The sequence below is a fragment of the Gallus gallus genome, chromosome 8, assembly GCF_016699485.2.
Source record: "Gallus gallus isolate bGalGal1 chromosome 8, bGalGal1.mat.broiler.GRCg7b, whole genome shotgun sequence".
NCBI lineage: Eukaryota > Metazoa > Chordata > Aves > Galliformes > Phasianidae > Gallus > Gallus gallus.
Window position 1 is genome coordinate 9,966,879 of NC_052539.1, and position 19,226 is coordinate 9,986,104.

At 40.4% G+C, this 19,226-nt stretch overlaps 1 long non-coding RNA gene across 1 annotated transcript in view; it reads right to left on the minus strand.

Moving 5' to 3' along the window:
- LOC124418129 overlaps positions 1–19,226 on the minus strand; it is a 36,358-nt gene that overhangs the window by 8,332 nt on the left and 8,800 nt on the right. Inside the window, exon 2 of the long non-coding RNA XR_006939956.1 lies at positions 12,027–12,085. This is a non-coding gene — a long non-coding RNA (uncharacterized LOC124418129). The remainder of the gene's footprint in view (positions 1–12,026; positions 12,086–19,226) is intronic.

The following is a 19,226-nucleotide window of genomic DNA, read 5'->3' on the forward strand; positions in this document are numbered from 1 at the left end:
ATGAGCATCCTTTTCACTCATAGGCAAGACGGTTGTCTTTCAAAGCACTTGGCAGTATCCCAAGGAAATTCAGAGTAGACACTATGAAATTCAAAGTCTAGCTATGGGGGCCGAATTCACAAGTGCTGTGCCATGAAATGCTGCTTTGCTGCTTGCAGGGGGTCTGGATTCATCAGAAGGCAGTTGGAAAGATACTTTTGTTTTATTCATATACAGAGCAGAATTCGTTAACATTTTTAGAAAAAAAAAAAGAGAGAGAGACTTTAGTGAAAATCAATTCAATTTCATTATTACCAAAGCACATTAATTAGATACATTTTCACTCCTGGAGAACAACATGGAAGTTGTTTGGCCTGAAAGGGCTGCCATCTGTAAGTAAAGCCGTGCAAAGTCAGAACAAAGATGAGCATGCTCGGAAGCATACTCTCCCAGAAGTCTCCTAATGCCTTGGACATTTCTGTTTTCTCCACAGTTATCAAAATAGATCCATGAAAAGAAGAGAGAGCAGGTTTGCTTTGGGTACCGTCCGTGTCAGAGCAGGATGACTGCTATCAGGTAGGAATAGAGCATTAAATACATATGTTGAGATGAGAGAGAACAGCACCCAGTTTCTCCTCTTTCTAATAAAGTCAGATTTTCAGTTAAGAATCTACATAACACATTACTGCTCCGCCACCCAAAATGTTCCCGAGGACATCCATTCTGTCCTTAACACCCATGAAAGGAAATATTTGAGCTTCTCCTGCAGTATGCTCTAATACCAGTTTATCAGCTCTTCAGCCAGCAGAAAGGAGAAAGGCATCCGTATGCACTAGGTGGTCCGAAGCCTTCCTGTTCCACATCTCCTTTTCATTGCAGCCCACCTGAGTTTGTCTGACAGGCAGACACCTATTGCAGCAGCCAGTGCAGCTGATGAAAACAAAGCCATCCAGAAGCACTGGAGCACTTGAGAGAATGTATAAAAGCATTCTATTTGCTGATGATTGTTGTTGGGAGGGTAGATTTCTGGATTAAAAATGTGTTTTTCTCTCTCGTGCTTGAGCTAGCGGGGAAAGTGGAAAAAGAATCATTTAGCTCTATCTTTACTGTGTTTTTTTTTTCTTTTCACTGCAGATTCTTGATCATGCTTTGCTGAAACTGTAGTTTTCTAGCATGTCTGTCTAATAAACCTCAGTAGTTTACATCATCTCGTTTTTTTTTTGTGTGTGTGTGTATGTGTGTGCATTGGATAAATTCACATTTTTTTGTGAAATGTTTCAAACTACTCCACGAAACTGAACTCATCTTTCTGTACTTTTTATGTGACTTAAAACCAGGTGGTTCTCCCTGACTCCATCCCGTTACCCCATGGCACAGCTGGGCTGAGCAGACCACCACTGAATCATAAAATCACAGAATTTCCTGAGCTGGAAGGGATCCACAAGCGTGGAGTCCAACTCCCATCCCCACACAGGACCACCAAAACCCAAAGCCTATGTCTGAGAGCAGTGACCCATTGCTCTGTGATCACTGGCAGGTCAGGGCCATGACCACTGCCCTGGGAGCCTGCTCCATGCTCACCACCCTCTGGTGCAGATCCTTTTTCTAATGCACACCCTGATGCAGCTTCATGCTATAGTTATAGCAGTTTTCTCTCTCTCTGCAAGAAGCTACTGAGGATGATCCCTCCCTGTATAAATCACTGCAGCAAACCAAAATTTGCATCAAGTCCAACAGAACAATATTGTTTATTCCACAATATTTTTCCACTTCAAAGTTGTACACATTTAATAATGAGTATCATAGCATTAAAAAGGCCATGAAAGTAAATTCATGCTCTTTTCCAAAATATTGTGTGTCACAGAGTTATCTAGATAGATTTGTGCCCATGACAGAGGGGCAGTAGGCAGGGAGGTCAACGAACAGCAATAGAGATCTCCTCTTCATCGCTCTCCATGCCTCTTGGTTTTTGCTTTTGCCTTTCTTGGTTCTGAGGAAGTCCCTTCGCCTGGATCTTCCTCTACCTCCTCCTCCACTTCTTCTTCTTCTTTTTTTTTGCTCTAGACGCGAGGACACCTACTTCCATTTCTTGCCTTCTACAGGGGCTACTGACACTGTTACTGGTGTCTGCTGTGACTGATCAGGTTTGACTTGAAGATTTCCCCCTTTGGCTTGCACCTCAGCTCGGAAACTCTCTCTCTCCAGAATAGTATTATACAGAGCACAGTAGGCACAAGCCAAGCCCCAGATAAGCCGTACCTCCTTTAATCTATCTAAGCCCCACCATCCCTGATTCAAATGCTGGCTCACTTTCTCGGGATCCCACAGATGTTCAAGAGTGAAATCCCATGGCATGGCGGGTCCCCACACTTCTAAGATTCTTCCTACTAATGTTAAAAGCTTCAGACTGCCCACATTCTCCACCAAAAATTTGTCACAGAGTTATCTAGATAGATCTGTGCCCGTGACAGGGGGGCAGTAGGCTCGCAGGCCCCCCTGGCTTCCCAAGAAAAACAAAACGGAGCAGTGGCAACGATCTAAGACAGAGAACTTATTTTACTAACTATGATGTTGGAATGCAATATGACACGATCTAATACAATCTAATTGGAAGTAAGGATAATAAATCAAATGAAATGAGAGAGAGAGCAAAAGAGCGAGAGAGAGAGAGAGAGAGAGAGAGAGAGTTTCCGAAACCGAAAGCCCTACTTGATGAAGGCGCACGGCTTAGAAGCACACCCACTCCTCTCCCTGGCAGCAAGCAAAAGTAAGAAAGACTGCACGCAACCAGATGACGTATCTTCTGTGATGTATCTTCATTCTCTGACGGTGAGGTCCTCTGGGATACGTAGTTCTTCTCTTTTGTCCATGATGTTACGATGTGGAATACCAATAGCAAAGTTACAAAACCATGACATTGTGGCATGTTTATCACCATCAAAACATTGCACCATTTTGGTCAGTTCTTAACTCCAATGTTGTCTCTTCACTGGCATGACTGTTACCTGATAAGCTGTAGGCAAAATCTATTTATTTTTATGCATGGAGAGGATAGTTTGTATTCAGATGTGGACTTCTAGACACTTCATCTCTAAGGCTAAATATTAGCACCAAGAAAAAAGGGTGGAAGCAGTACACAAGACTATAAACCTTCTTTAAAAATTATCCCCATTAGGTCATTATTTTCTGCTACCTCTAGACAGATTGGAGTTATTTTCTGTAATACATCACATAGAAAAGAAGTTCTTCATGTTTCAATTTGTACTGATATAAGGACATCTTTGTTTAAAAAAAAAAAAAAAAAAAAAACCACCTTATTTTCCTACTTCAAACAAATCCTTTTATCTAAGGTGAGCCCAGGTTGTTACTTGAGTATGTTTGCATAAAATCTCATTAGCCTATTGATTCTACTTCTAACACCTAAGGTAATACTTCATTACCATGCAAATAAAGACAGACTTTTTACTTGTAGCTTAATACGAGACTGACTGTTCTCTTTTACATAGCTCAATAACAAAGCACTGTTAATGAAAGTCATCAATAATTGTTCAACAGGTGGAAAAGATTAGAGTCAAACTGAACCTTTCTTACCAGCAGGAACCTCCCTTTCCCCTCTAAAATACAAATTCTGCTGATTACCACCCTTCAGAAATTGCATGACTCAAAGTTTCATCTTTATTCTCCCCAAGACGGACACGCTGCTCTAACAGAATTAGATATTCTAAAACTCACAAACTGAAATCCTGACCTCAGTGAAGGCAGTGAGACTGTCAGCTCCAGCTTGCTCCTCAAAATCCCAGCTCTGTACCTTTCAGTCTAGGTATGGCTCTGCACACAGCTTTTGCTTCTAATTCAGAGGTTTTTGGCACAGAAGGTCACAGCGCACAGTCTGTGAAAAAGAATTACATTGCCTGCATACTCACAAAGTCTTGTGATTTAGTCTATAATAATAATAGCCAAATTGTCTGTTACAGAGATTTCAAATCCTTACAAATAAAATTACCATGTGATTTGGAGTGGACAGTGTGTCCAGAGGAATGAGGAGAGGTGGAGATTTTGGATAGCCTGCTACAAATCTTATTTTATATAGGAAATCTCCAGATACTCTAGGGACAGTGCCTTTAACAATGTTATCCATTTACTCCTTCTATTTATTTACTCTTTTTACACTATCTGGTAAATGCTAAGGAGAGAGCAAAGCCTATAACAGACCACTGCTTCTCTTCTGAGAGAAGACAGGCAGGGAGAGAGCTGCAAAATAAGGATGTTTTAACTACTTAAAATTACATGCATGTGAAGTTAAACTGTTAAATGGTAACTGGTTTAAACAGCACAGACCTTGACAGAGATCTTCCACTGCCCTCATGCTATAAAAAGGTATTTCCTATAGTATAGGATCCAAAGCTATATTAAATTTAAGCATAACTACCCTCCAGGAGGTAATCAAAATGTCACTGTGGCACCTCTTGGGACACATATTGTGAGTGCACAAGCTCAAAAGGAGAACAGATGAGGGCAAAAGTCTCCTTTCAGATCACATGAGCAAAGGTGTTCCTGCAAGCAGGCTTGCCCAAGGTAAATCAGCTTTTCTTCAGAAAGCCCTCAATACAGATCCTGCAGGTAGCAGGAAAGAAACCAGACGAGGCAGAAAAAAAATCCCCAAAGGAGACTGGAATGGCAGTAAAATACAACTGGGTTCACTGGAGAAAAAATGTCTGGAAAGAAAACACTGCACAAAGTGTGTAAACTGCTAGATCTGCTCAAGAGGTAATTTTATTGCTTTCTCTTTGGTGTGAATAGACATGAGAGAAACACGCTGCCATGTCAGGCACCACAAACAGGATTAATAGGGATGGACAGGTAGCTGGCTACAAAAAACAAACAAACAAACAAAACAACAACAACAACAAAAACAGTTGGACCCACAACACAAAGCTTACATGTGAGCAAGGTCAAGTAGAAGCAGAAGTGCAAGGAGAAGAAAAGTAGGTGTGCAACAGAAATCCTGGAAGTAGCTTCCAGCAAGTTTTCGGTATCCTGTACAAATGCATGCACAAAGCAGCAGACAGACTGCAGCAGTACCAGCATGGGAAACATGGTCATAAGGAGTAGAAGGGACCTCTTTTTGAACAGAATGCTAACTGGGAAAAGTTAAAAAAGGAAGAAGGGGAAAAAAAAAAAAAAAGAAAACAGCACTGCCTAGCTGTTTTTTGTGAAGTTAAGGGCAACCATACCTCCTGTGTAAGCAGACGGGATCTGGCTATTAATTTCTCTTGCAGAAGCATATTCAAAATAAAAAACATTAAACAACTGGACAAATCAAAAAGGGAAAACAATTTTGGCCTCATAGTTAAAAGTATATCCACTGTATTTTGTTTTTGGTGTGTTTTTTTTTCCTAACAAGTGCAATACATTGTTCATTGTATCTACTTCTTATTAGGCCTGAAAATATAACCTAAGGATCAGCAAGATGCAAGCACTTATTGTATTTGTTGGCACTCTCTCCATCCCATCTAGTTCTTCTACAATCTCCTGCAGCCCAGCAGAAATTCTGGTAATTACCTGATTTTCAAGATGAGCTTCTCCTTTAATTAAGGATAAGAGATACCCGGTATTTGGGGTATTTTGGGAATAAGTTTATGAAAAAAAAATAAAGAAGGAAATTTCAATTACATGTACATGCAGCATATAATGAGTTGAGCTCAATTTCTGTAGCAATTGCTAGCTGAAAGCCAAGGTTTTATTATAATTCAGGTTGATTACTGTTGTTGATTTCTTTTTCATTACTTTTCCAAAACAGACAGTTTCTATTTAAAAGCAGTAGCAAAAGCTAAGAACTGATTATCCGAAAGTACAGCAAAGAGGAAGGAATGAATCCATGAAATAACAAAAAAGTTAGGTCTTTTGAGCAGAATCTCCTGCTTGAAAGGAAAGGATTTAACTGTATAGGCAAATGGTGCTTAATTGACTAGAAATAACAAGCAAAATGGTAAAAAAGAAACACAAAAGAAAGGCTGTTCTACACAGTTAAAAGCAAACCCAATCGATTGCATAAGTATTTGTGAAATACTGATATTACACAGCTCAAGCAAAAACAACTAATGAATGCCACTGACTACAGATGCCTAGTTCAGCCATTAGCATTCCAGTCACAGCCACCACTACTTCCAGTTACACAGTCAGAAAACAGAGAAGGCCTTAAAAAAATCCACATCTTAGTAATGCATGTATCATACTTATGAATAACCAAAATTCATAAAGATTTAAAAATTCATATGCCTTGCAATACCAAATATCGACTGCAAGGTTTTAATACTCTTGAAGACCCTTACTGTTCTTTGCCTTACAAATTTTATAGGCAGGATTATGTTTTCTTGTTGGGTTGGGTTTGTTTTGTTTTGTTTTTTTCACAAAAAGCTATACTGTAAAACTATACTGTCTTCAAACAAATAATACTGTATGATTAACACAGACTAGAGATGAGTAATAACATTGGTACTGCAAAATCAGCATGTGATTCCTATGTAAGATAGGAAATAAATGTTGTATTCCCTGTACTACTAAGTGACTGGCTGCAGCTTATGTATTCTGTCTGTCAGATATTATATCTGATTGACAGACATCACAGGACACACCCCGATCTCTTTAATAGGAGAGATACTAATGCTTTATCATTAATAAGTCCTGGCCCCAAATCGTTCAAACATAAATTTGCTCTGCTACTTATTCAAGCAGATGCTGCTGTTGATCTCAGCCAACCTTCTCCATACTCACCTCTATGATGCACATTAGCAAACAAGAAAAAATAAGCAAGCAGACGAAAAATGCAGTTCCAGAGGTTACTGCAAAAGTTGGGGAGGCGTTTTTTGTTTTAATTAGTTTTCTATTTTTTCAGAGCTGTAACACATGTATTTTTATTTGATTAGTAAAAACCAACTCATATTTTTGAATATTGTTACCACAGGGTCACAGAATCCCAGAATCACAGGGGTTGGAAGGGACCTCAAGAGATCATTGAGTCCAATCTCCCTGCTAAAGCAGGTTCCCTACAATATGTCACATAGGTAGGCATCCAGATGTGTCTTGAATATTTCCATAGGAGACTCCACCACCTCTCTGGGTAGTCTGTTCCAGTGCTCTGTCACCCTGACTGTAATGAAGTTCATCTGCATGTTAGTATGGAATTTCCTGTGTTCAAGTTTTAGGCCATTATTCCTTGCCCTGTCACTATACACCACTGAGAAGAGCCTGGCCTCATCCTTTTGCCTCCCACCTCTCTTTATCATCATTTATCAGATCCCCTCTCAGTCTTCTCAGGGCTGAACAGACACGCGTTACTCCGCCTTTCCTCACACAGGAGATGCTCCAGGCCCTTTATCATCTTTGTGGCCCTCCACTGGACTCCGTCTAGGAGATCCCTGTCTTTTTTGAACAGAGCAGCCCAGAGCTGGACACAGCATTCTAAATTTGGCCTCACCAGGGCAGAATAGAGGTGGAGGCTCACCACCCTCAACCTGCTGGCCATGCTCTTTTTAATGCACTGTAGGATACCATTGACATTCTTGGCCACCAGGGCACACGCCTGGCTCACAGCCAACCTGTTGTCCACCACAACACCCAGGCCTTTCTCCACAGAGCTCCTCTCCAGCAGGTCAGCTCCCAACCTGTACAGATGTATGTGGTTGTTCCTCTCCAGGTACAAGACTCTACACTTGCTCTTGTGAAGCCCCATCTGGTTCCTCCCTGCCCAGATGTCTGGTCTGTCCAGGCCTTTTTGAATAGCTGATAGCACAGCCTCTTTCTGATGGGAAGAAAGGAAAAAGGAGCCCACAGCTTCTGACTGCTGAAGGTAGTTCCTTGTCCTTGTAAGTGTCATAGTTCTCTCTTGATGCAACTAGGTATATGGCAAGCTTAGTTGTTTCTTTTACATGTCACCTTTGAAGCTATTAAGCTAAACTGAATCACTACAAATTGTGAGACAATTTGCATTCCTGTTTAAAAAAATCTATAGTCTGAGTAAATCACCCTCTCAGTTAAACTAAAATATAAGACAACAGTAAAGAGCAAAACTTATCTGTTGACAGCAGTGATAGACCATCTTTGCTTAAAACACATTGTTTAATTAAAAACAAATGGAGTTAACATGAATTAAACCTATGAGTGCAAGTACAATCAACAGTCAAGTCAATCTAAGAATGGTCTGACCTTTAAAAGAGAATGTTTTCACTCGTTAAACACATTGCTGGCTTTTTGGATAGAAACAAAGTTGGGGAAAAAAAGAAGAGTAGAGAATGTTAATCGGCTGTGAGAAAAGAATCTAAATAAATGTAATCTTACATTTTGTGTTTCAGAGTTAAGGCAAAGACCTATATTTTTAATAAATATTTTGTGTATGCTTTCACTTGTCTCCTCTCTAGGTGAAGTAAAAACAAGAAGAGCTTAACAACAATGCAGATAAAGTACTATTATCCACAGGGACGGCACAACTGCTAAGAAAAAATGAAAACTGGGGAACACTAATAAGAAAATTAGATCCAACCAAGCTAGGAATTCTCACTTTCCTGTGTAAAATGGGAATGTTGCTTCTCAGGACTCTCAGAGGCATTTAGTGATACCAACAATGGAGAAAGTTAGGAAGGCTGAACTAGAAAGTAATTTTCCACACTGCAAGGCTCCATGTCAGAAGAATTAGCAAACGAATTCCACTCCTCTGCACCCACACCTAATGACACCCTGGAGCTGAGCTGCAGGGTTAGGAGTACAGCAGGAGAGTGGCCCTGGAGCAGGGTGAGCAAAGGTGTCCTACAGACCAGCTCTGTGTCCCCACGGGCACCACCACCTGATGAAGCAGAGCAGCAAGTGCTAGTCCACTTTAGATGTACAGGCATGCTACTTCTTTATTTTTGCTATTCTATTTCATTTTGTGGAGAAAAAGTGGTGTTCCTGTAAAGTATTGTTCCTATCTTTATTTCGCTCCCCAAGCTTTTTTGCTTTTTTTTTTTTAATCTTTCTTTGTCCCCTTGACCTGCTGAGGAGTGGAGACTGAGAGGGTAGGTCAGTGGGCACCTTGCCACACCACACACCATTTACCCTCAATAATTCTAAAATGCTTGGAAGAAGGTTATTTCCCTCCCTTCTGAGAACTGCTAATAAATGTGCCAAGCAGAGCTACGTTCCTGCCCATTTGGGAACTCTCATTAGGACTGAGACAGAGGTCTTTGAGAATCTTCCCATGCAATGAAGAGAATTATAATATTGATCTCTGCAGAAAAGTTATCTTTTGTTTTAGAACTGTCTTGACTGCTTTTCCCTATCACTATTAGAAAGTCATTCCAGAGCCTCATTTCCTCTATCTGTGAGCAAGCTTCCAAAGTCCAGCTTGAATTTATGAGCAGATTGTTTGAAACCACTCATTCTTATGCTAACATTTTCCTATAACTTTCTTCATTTATTACATTTTTCTTCAAGTACTTCTAAAGAGAAAGTATATCAGCTGTCAACCTTAATTTCACAAGGTATCATCATATAAAATAGATCTCTATTTCTTTGGTCAATCTAATCACTTTAGAAAAATATGAGGCATTTTGCAAGATAAATGTTGGAGAGTTAGGATTTAATGTGAGTAACAGGGCTTTGAGTCAGAGAGCCTGGAGGCAGGAGCCCTTTTGTCTTCAGTCCCTCTCTCTCCCTTCTTAAAGTGACATCTCCACATGATGCTTTAATGAGCCCAAAATATGCAGCAGCACTGTACATGTCACCTACAAATAAAATAAAGTGGGAGATGTCCTCGCTAACCCAGGAATTTTCATGAGGCTGAAGTGTACAATTCTTTCATCATAGTTTCAATAGCTTCTGCTCCCACTTTTTACTTTTTTTTCATTCTTCCTACATTTGAACTTGCTCTCAAATATTTGAGCATGGGCAAACAGTGTCATCCAGCTCTCTTGAAGAGGCTCATTCTTCAGAGTACCCTTGCTACCTTTAGCAAGTTCATCTTGGTCGCAGATAGAAAGTAATCTTTCTCATAAAGTACATACCTACCCAAATGCAGCAGCCAAAACAAGGGCATATGTGCATCTTTTCTTTCTCCTTTAAAAAACAACTCAAGATTGTTTTGCAAGGAATACAAAAGGCTACAGGAGGCATACAGGCTAGTAATTCATTTTTTTTCTAAAGTATTAACATATCTGTCAGCAACATGGACAGTGAGACTGAACTCACTCTCAGCAAGTTTGCAGACAACATCAAGCTGAGTGGTGTGGTAGACATGCTGAAGGGAAATGGTTGCCATCCAGAGAGACCTAGACAGGCATGAGGTGGATCTGAGCAAACCCCATGAAATTGGTTTGCACAGCTTCATGGAATGCATGCACTTGACCGAGTACAAGGTCAGGACAATCCCTAGCATGAATACAGGCCAGGTAGAGAGTGGATTGAGAGGAGTCCCCTCTACTCTGCCCTCATTAGGCCCCACCTACAGTACTGTGTGCAGGCCTGGAGCTCTCAGCACAAGAAAGACATGGAGCTGTTGAAGTAGGTCCAGAGGAGGGCCATGAAGATGCTGAGAGGGCTAGAGCACCTCTCCAATGACAAAAGGTTGAGGGAGCTGAGCTTGTTCAGCTTGGAGAAGAGATGGCTCAGGGGAGATCTCACTACAGCCTTCCAATACTTACAGGGAGCTTATAAACAGGAGAGAGACTGACATTTTACACAGCCTGATAGTGATAGGACAAGGAATGGATTTATATTAAGAGGTAATATTTAGGTCAGATGTTAGGAAGAAATTCTCTACTCAGAGGGCAGTGAGGCCTTGGAGAAGCAGCAGATGCCCCATCCCTGGAGGTCTCAAGGCCAGGTTGGGTGTGTTCCTGGGCAGCCTGACTCAGTCTGGGTGGCAACCAGCCCACAGCAGGGCTGGGTGGGCTTTAAAGTCCCTTCCAACCCAAACCATTCTATAATTCTGTTAGTCTCAGGAAAGTTCCCAGAGTCGCAGAATGAAAATTGAATGAGCTAAGTCAGACTGAAAAAAGTCTGAAAGCAAGAAAAAAAAAAAGAGGAGAAAGATTACTCTGTCTACACACTATGTGGGGAGGGGGGGAGGGGGAGGAATCATTTATGTACAACTTCAGAAGACAAATATGTAAACAGAAAAACTGACCATTACACAGAGAATTCTGGGAAAAATTACTGACTCTAAAATGCCAAACAGATTTTGATAAGGCATAGATTTTCCCATGTCTTTTTTTTCCTGTGTTTTGTATTCCTTTCCTATGTCTGGTTTCTATGAACAAGGTTAAAAATAAAAGTAAAAACCAAAAGTATAATCTTACATGTTTGCAGGATTCTACTGGCAACTTTTGGTCTCTTGAACCTGGAACACACTCAAAACACTGTATCCATACCTTCCCACCAAAGGTAACATGCTGGTCCTATGGAGTGCTCTAAGGCTCATGGTTCTGATATTAGGGGATGAATGAGACAAGAAGAACAGCAGCACCACACATATGGACTGCTCTGGAAAACCACAACGTACCTCAACTGAAGCTAAGATTAAAAAAATACGTTTCACGAGTGCTTTGGAGCTACAGTAAAACAAGGGAGTGTACTGTAGTGTCTCATGCATGGTCACACAAGTCTGTGATAGATGAGAATACAAACCATTTCTTCCAAGTCACAGAAACAAGGCCATTCTTCTCTTATTCTACTTCTCCATATGAAGCTTATTTGCCTAATCATGTCCCACTTGTAGACAGAGACTATTTTCTCAATCATTTGCTCAAAATAAGATAAAAGTTAGATGGTTAGCCTGCACAAAGTGTCCCCTTGGAGATATTCAGTGATTCAGAGCGTCTTCTAAATTCTCCCTGATGCGAGGAGCTAGAATTCATTTACTGTCTTGCCCAGTGTAAACTAAGTATAAACAACAGTGTTTGCTGTGACCTGAGATGTGCTACTTTCCCTTCCATCTTTCTTTTTCCATGTTTTATATGTTTCAGAGAAATAAAACTGAGGAAGAAAGCCACAAAGTGACACAAAGAATAACTTACCCAACCGGAGGTATTCACATCCCCCTTGATTTTAACACAACAACAGTAGCTTTCACTGCCTGTAAAAAAAAAAAACAAGGAGCTCAGCACTCTACAATTGCCAGGTTTAAAACTCTCTGTAGATGCTTGCAGTTTCTTTGAAGAGAGAATGTGAAAAGAAAACAAGCGACTGCACTGAGTCAGGACCAGGAGCCAGAGATTTAGCAGAAACTACCAAAAGGAATAAATAAGAGCCAAACACTCCTGTGTGGAGTTGGAGTTGAAATAAGGAATTTTAAAGAAGCACTTACTGCTGTCAGTTTCAACAAATCTGACAGGACAGCTCTGCTGAAGCTGGGGTGCAGGTGGACTCTGGGGAACCAGGAAGAAAGTCCATGTTCCTAAAACCAGCCTGCCTACGTTCACCTTCCTGTTTTGGAAATGTTTTGGAGTGCCTACTTCACTGAGGTGCTTGGCTCTGAACTGCTACCCCAACAGGCATCTCCCACAGCTTTGGGAGAGGTTCTGCCCTTTGTGAGTATTCCTGTGGTTAGCAGTGGTGCTCATTAACCTTCCCTCTGCCAGGAGAGGAGGAGGAGGAAAACAAACAACATCTGAGGGTGTTGGTCAGAGCAGTTGTCTTGTTCAGCAGATATGCAGCAAGATGGGAGAGGAGAACTCACACAGAGAGAGATGGGGAAGATCATCCTTTGAATTGAATACAGGCCTGTTTTTCAAGGTCAGATGTACACTGAGATTCTCTCTACAGACCAGCAGTTTCCACAGCAGCCTGCTGTTTCCATAACTCTCTCATAACAAAGAAAATGGCATGTGATTTACCAGTATTGTTGTTTTCGCCCTGAGCACTGATAAAAAATTAACCAGGAAACAGTATCAGTAAAGGAAACAGAAATAAAATATTATGGGTATTATTATTATCATCACAGCCCTTATTTCAAAGGAAGTCAGGAGAGAGATCTTCCACAAAACACTGGTTTTCTTAAGGACCTACTGATATTGAAACTACATCAAATCTCCACCACTATGAGACTACAAAGAAAGCAAGGGGTATAAGGAAATTGTGGCACTCATGGATGCTTCAGTTTTATCGTTATAACCTTCTCATTGGGTAGGAAGGAAATGCTTGGTTTTCTGGTCATTGCTCTCACAGCACTAATACAGCAAAAACTTGCAGGAACACTCAATGTCTATGATATTAATGGGACAAAAGTGCTTTCAGGGAGGACTAGTGTAGAGCGTGGGGTTACATATTTTCCTTTGCAAGTTTAAAGTCTACTAAATTTGTGGAAGTATATGTGCCTGGCGTGTTGTCATTACTAATCTTCCCTTTAGTGAACCAGCTTAGTCTATAGGTAATACAAGATGAGTGGAAACAGATAGCACAAATGCTCACGCCTTCCTGCTACTCAATAACAGAATTAATAAAATCCGTTGCAGGGGCAAAGTGGACAACTGAACAGCAAAACCTTAACTAGTTACACCAACAGGTCTTGAAGCCCTGACACAAAACTTTTCCAAAGAATATCTTGCACCAGAGAAAAATAAAATAGAATTTCAAATAAGATGGGAAAAACACAGAGTTTAAAGTCTATTTAATGCATTCGTAAGAAGGTTTTGTGGTGGAGTAGCCATAGCAACATAATGTACTAGTGCTCTTATAGAAAAACAACACAAAATATCACTTAAGTCCGGATAAAGGCTGGCACTCTTTTACAGCAGTGGGATGTCAGGGGGCTCAGGAGCCACTCACTGAGTATATTCCATTTGAAAACGCGTGTCCACCTGAATGCATATGTTAATTTTTAGTATTATAAATAATCAAATAATAGTTTGATAGCAAGTATAAATATTCCAACTTAATGTATGTAAATGAATTAACATTGAACTTGTCTACATGTACAGAGAGCAAGCATTATCTATGTTACATATGAGACAACTAGTTAGCAAACTGCTTTCTTTCTGTGAGTAATAATTTTTGTCACTGTACTTCCCAGCTCAATGCTAGGAAACTGTAGCCAAATTAGAAGCTCTCTAAATCATACATTTTTGACTCAGGATGTAATTAATATCAGTTCATATCTAATCAATATTAGTTTGCCTGGAATGCAGACATAAGCATGCTGAAACAGTGCGATCTGTTGTAGGTATGTATTTTGTAACACTGTGAAGATGTAGCCAGGCACAAAACATAAGAATGTGAGCAGTGTGACCATGAAAAGTGTAAAGAGATGTGTGCAGATGCAAACTTTGTCGGGAAAAGGACAAGAGGTGCACAGGGGGGATTCAAACTGCTCAACACAAAACTAGGATGACTGACAAGACAGCAGAAAACAAGATAAGCTGCAGCAGCAGCACATTCTCCCTTGCGGGAGGAAAAATGTAGCATAAACACTTTGGGTGTAAGCAAGGAAAAGGGGAGAACAAAGACAACTCACTGCAGCTTGGCCTTTCCTCTTGGATGAGCTCTCTGGCCTGTTGGTCTAAACCTCAGCCACCAGCACCAACAGGCACCATTGCCACTGGTGCAAGGGAGCACTGCCTCCCCTCTCCTTTGTAGTCACATCCAGCTAAGAGATTAATTGTGAAGACAGTGGCTTTGTGTGCATAGCACTAACAGTTAATGTTGTGCAAAAAAAATGATTGCTAGCCAGGAATGTGCTGTTATTGAACGATTTTAGTAATGTCCTGCTTTGTCAGTGTCTGAAGCATCCTTTGACAGTAATCTCTAATTGCCTAATTTAAATCTGTGTACAACAAAGGCTGTGGATCTCATACAAAAACACTGTACTTAGGAAATATTTTGCACTCAATCCCTTCCTGCCTCCTTCCTCCTCTCCAAAGTGAGGAGTACAGAATCTCCATTTTCCCACCTCTTGTACATCTCATCCATTTTGATTTGAACTGTTTCTTACAAAGTGTGTGCTAGCCACAGTGCTTTTGAGTTGAATATGCAAAATTGTCATGCTGAAGTAGCAGCCTGGTGTAATTTCAATATACCGCGGAAATTAGAGTAATAGACAGTAGGAGTCCTTCTGAGGCAGCTTAGAAACTCCATCTAAGAAATGACAATGGGGTATTATCATCTCTTGGTAAAGATAAAAGCTGGACTCATGCTGTGGTCATCATAAAATCTTCCTCTCTTTTGGTTTCTGATGTTATTCTACACATTTCTAAAGAAATTTTCTAGCAGTTTTTCATCTCTGTTTCCTCTTGGTTTCCTCTCCAAGTTTTATTTATCTAAATTTTATCACAGAGGGACATGAATGACATTTCTAGCTGAGTAGCAATCTTTCTGGGTACGTGCTGCCAGATAAATGAGCATATAAATGTGCTCTCTGAGGCTGCTGAAAATCCAGGTGAATTCCTCATGGGTAATTTGCACATGCATCACAGAGTGACATGCTGGAGGTACATCTAAATCACTATTTAAGAGTAAGAAAGGAGCTGGTAGACCACCTGCAGAAACAGCAGCAAGCAATCTAACTGCCAGTGCCTGCAGCTTGTTGAGGAAACTTTCGATTAAAACAGTTGTAATAAAATGACGTTCATTACTTCAAGACTAAACAAAACATCATAGTAAGGCTTACAAAATCAGCTGAAGAATGTAGGCCTATGTCATCTGCTTCTTTCAGTGGAAAAGTTATGTCTGTATTTGGCAGTATAGTCCGAAAATCTGTAGTAGAGTGACATCAGCTTGTGCAGGAGTGTGCATCTAGATGCGCTCATGGTATGGAAATCCGTCCATGAAAGGGATGGCTATTGGCAGAGAACAATGTATAAACACCATCATAGAGAAAAGAGTTGAGATGTCGTGTTTGAAGACCACCACATTTCTCAATGCAACATTCTGACATCCTTTACAGTGACCTTTATTTGACTGTAGTGCCCCACTCTCCAATCCTGTCTGTATGGTCTAGTAGGAAACATCCTTCCCATGCAAGCAAGAGAAAGGTCAAATCAACTACTGCATATGAAGTTATGTTTATAATTGCAGCATTTTTGAAAGAGCTGGAGGTCTGGGAACTTGTCAAAGACAAACCTGACTGACAAGAGCAGGTGATTTGTGTAGTGAAAATTGTTACCTGTTTAAACATAATTATGGCTCACTAAAGAGAAGCTGCAAAGTCAAACCACCCTCCTGTGGGGTAAACTGGAGTGATTAAAACAGATTTATTGCCTATTTATACTCATAAAGAATCTGACTCCAGCACTAGCTGTCAAAAAAATAAAATAAAATAAAAACAGGTGGTGGAACGATGTAATTTAGCAAAAAGCAGTTCATTAATAGTGATGTGTTGAGAGTGAAATATCTAATTATCCAGTGGTGTAGTACCCTCCTTGCTCACAGAGGTCAAAGGGTGAAAGGGAAGCAGCGCATCCAGCACAGTGAGATGTTCCCTGAGCCCTCATCAATGTGGAATGTTATCAGTTGCCTACAGCAAACAACATTTTAGTTTGCTGTGAAGGTTCTGCTCTGTAAAAACCCTCAGAAATGTTAACCAGAGGTTTCTGCAGCAAAAATATGTAACGGCAGAAATATTTTAGAGCAAGTGAAAAACATAATGTACTTCAGCTGATTGAGCACAAGCTGGGATAACCCAAAACCCGAGGTAACCCAGACTGCTGAGGAGAGGAAGCTCTAACTCAGATCACCTCTCCTGTGTCCAGACACTGATACACTGAATTTTAAGTCCTCTCTCTCTTCCTGTATTTCTTGGGGGAAAAGAATTATGACTGAGTGCTAAAAGTCATTCACAAGAACCCAGGATTAGCTTAACTGGTAGAGACATAGGTCTTGTCCATTTCTTGACTTTTAGCAGTGTGTCTGTAATTCCGACACTTTATTGAGATTTGGGGGACAGGACTTGATATAGGTTTTTTTTGTTGTTTTTTAATTAAACAAGAAGATAATCTGCCCCTTACTCTGTAATTTCTGCCTACTGGCTTTGTATTACAATTGCTTCTTCCTGTTCTCTCCAATTTGCCTGTGAACCCATAGCTGACTTTCCTTTATTGCTGACAAAGTGAGCTTGAGCAGTGGGAAGCCAGTAAATCTCTAACAGCGGTGATGCTTATGTACCTTAAGTACTGCAAGATTAAAAATGTGGTTTTATCGCAGTATCATACCAATGTTAATAACTAGTCTGGAGCAAAAATATAAGAATTCAAAGCTTTCAATATTCTGTAATTGGAAGTAACCTGGTTGCAGATGGATTCTAGCATTGAAGCTGCTCAGAACTTAGCCAATATTTCATGTAAGCATCAAACCTGAGTAGGGCAGCAAAGCCTCCCATGCCTCAGCTGTGCTTTATCAGCACCAGCACACCAAACTTGGCTCTTGCATTTGCCAATGAAGCTACATGCAAGTAACAATCTGACACTGTCTGATTACAAAAAAAGGTCAAGCATGTGGAAAGAATCATTTATGGCACTCGGTGAAAGCAGAGCGAACAGTAAAATTCTAGAGTTTCAGCCCTCCAACCATGATTTTACCTAGTTACATCATCAATTGTCATAGTACCAAGAAATTATTTTCCTTTCAGCTCCTTTATTGTTTTTCCTTTCCAATATGTTTTCATTAAAGACAATAACTTCATAAATGTTAATTGTTCTTTCATTTTAAATCTTGACTGAAAGCAGGAGCTAATAACTACACCATGTTATGGATTGCCCATCCCTCACAAGCACAGAAACTGATGCTGTCTATTGCATTACAGAGCGGGCTTGCAACTGAATTACTTGCATGTCTACTGCAAAGAGATCAGAGGAACAGGAGCAAGGGAGACCTGAAGAATCATACAGGAGGGCAAAGGGCCACTCAGCCCAATTGTACACACAGCCAAGGAAGCACGAGGAGGAAATACAGCCCTGTGTGCAAGCATGGAACTGCAGCACCACCAGAACAACAGGTACAGGCTGGAATAGTGTGAGAGGTGGACCAGCTCATCAGTGAAGGGGTGATGAGGAAGGGAAAGAGTTCTGACCCCACCACACTGTACAACATCCATCTGAATGGCAATGGTATTGTTGCATCTCTTTTTAAGAAGCTGCTGTTAATAAATTCAGTACAAAAGACAGCATCTAAAATGATTTCCACAAAAACAACACTTTGGTTTCTGCCCTGTAATTCCATAAATTGTAGCCACTTTCAATGATGGGCACTGCAAGTTAACTTTTTGTTGTTGTTGTTTTGCTTAATTCCCTAACGGGTTGCAGCTAGAAAACAAGCTGTTCTGCGCATGCCTTGTGCGCTGTGTTCAGCAACCTGCAGTGCAGTCCTCTGCTCACACTACTGTTCCAAAAACACTATCTCAGCCTGGCACGTGTTTCTTCCCCAGACTTTTCTGGAACTCATACTGCTGTTACATCTACTGTTTCTTCCTCACTCTCTAGTTGTTGTGCTATTGGAGGAGAGGTGCATCTCCTTTTGCTTTTAAGGATTAACTAAAACAGTTGGGAACCCAAACACTGCTATTTTGCAGTTGCAATCATCTGGAAGTTGTTGATTCTCTTAAAAAGTCTACTGTTGCAAACTATCACAATTTTTATTTTGTAAATCATTGATGCTTATAAGCCTGCGTAAATGGCTCTCTGTGCACATACACTCTTCACTCCCCACATGGTTTTTCTGGTATTCCTTCACATTTGGGCAGAGGAAACTAAGTGTGTGCTCTTGTTGCACATCAGTCTGCAGAGGAACAGGATGCAGACAAGAGAGCTGCAGCACAGAGGGGAAAAAGCAGTTCAATCCGCCCTCATAAATTGTGATGAAATGAGATAGTTATAATGCAACATAAGCTCACACAAATTCCAATATTCTGATGAAAAAAGCTTAAGGGCATCAATGAGAAATTTGCCAGCAATCCACAGTAATAAAAAATAAAAATAAAAGTCAACTTATGCAGATGATTAGACTTTTTAAAAAATTCTGTAAAAATACTTAAATGAAGTGGGCAAAAGTCCTAAGGTGGAATTACAGGAATATCATCATTCAGCCATAATTTGAATAAAGAGTCTCTCTGCTTTCATTTTACAGCTGTTGGAAATATCTCCAAATCAAAATGCTACATGCCATTTCTGGCCATACGTGTTTTTGACTTATAGTTACTTTATCCCAAGGAACTGCCATAGATATGTATATATATATTTTGAAAAAGCAGTACTTTCAATTTCAAAACTGTTTAAGACTTGATACTCATT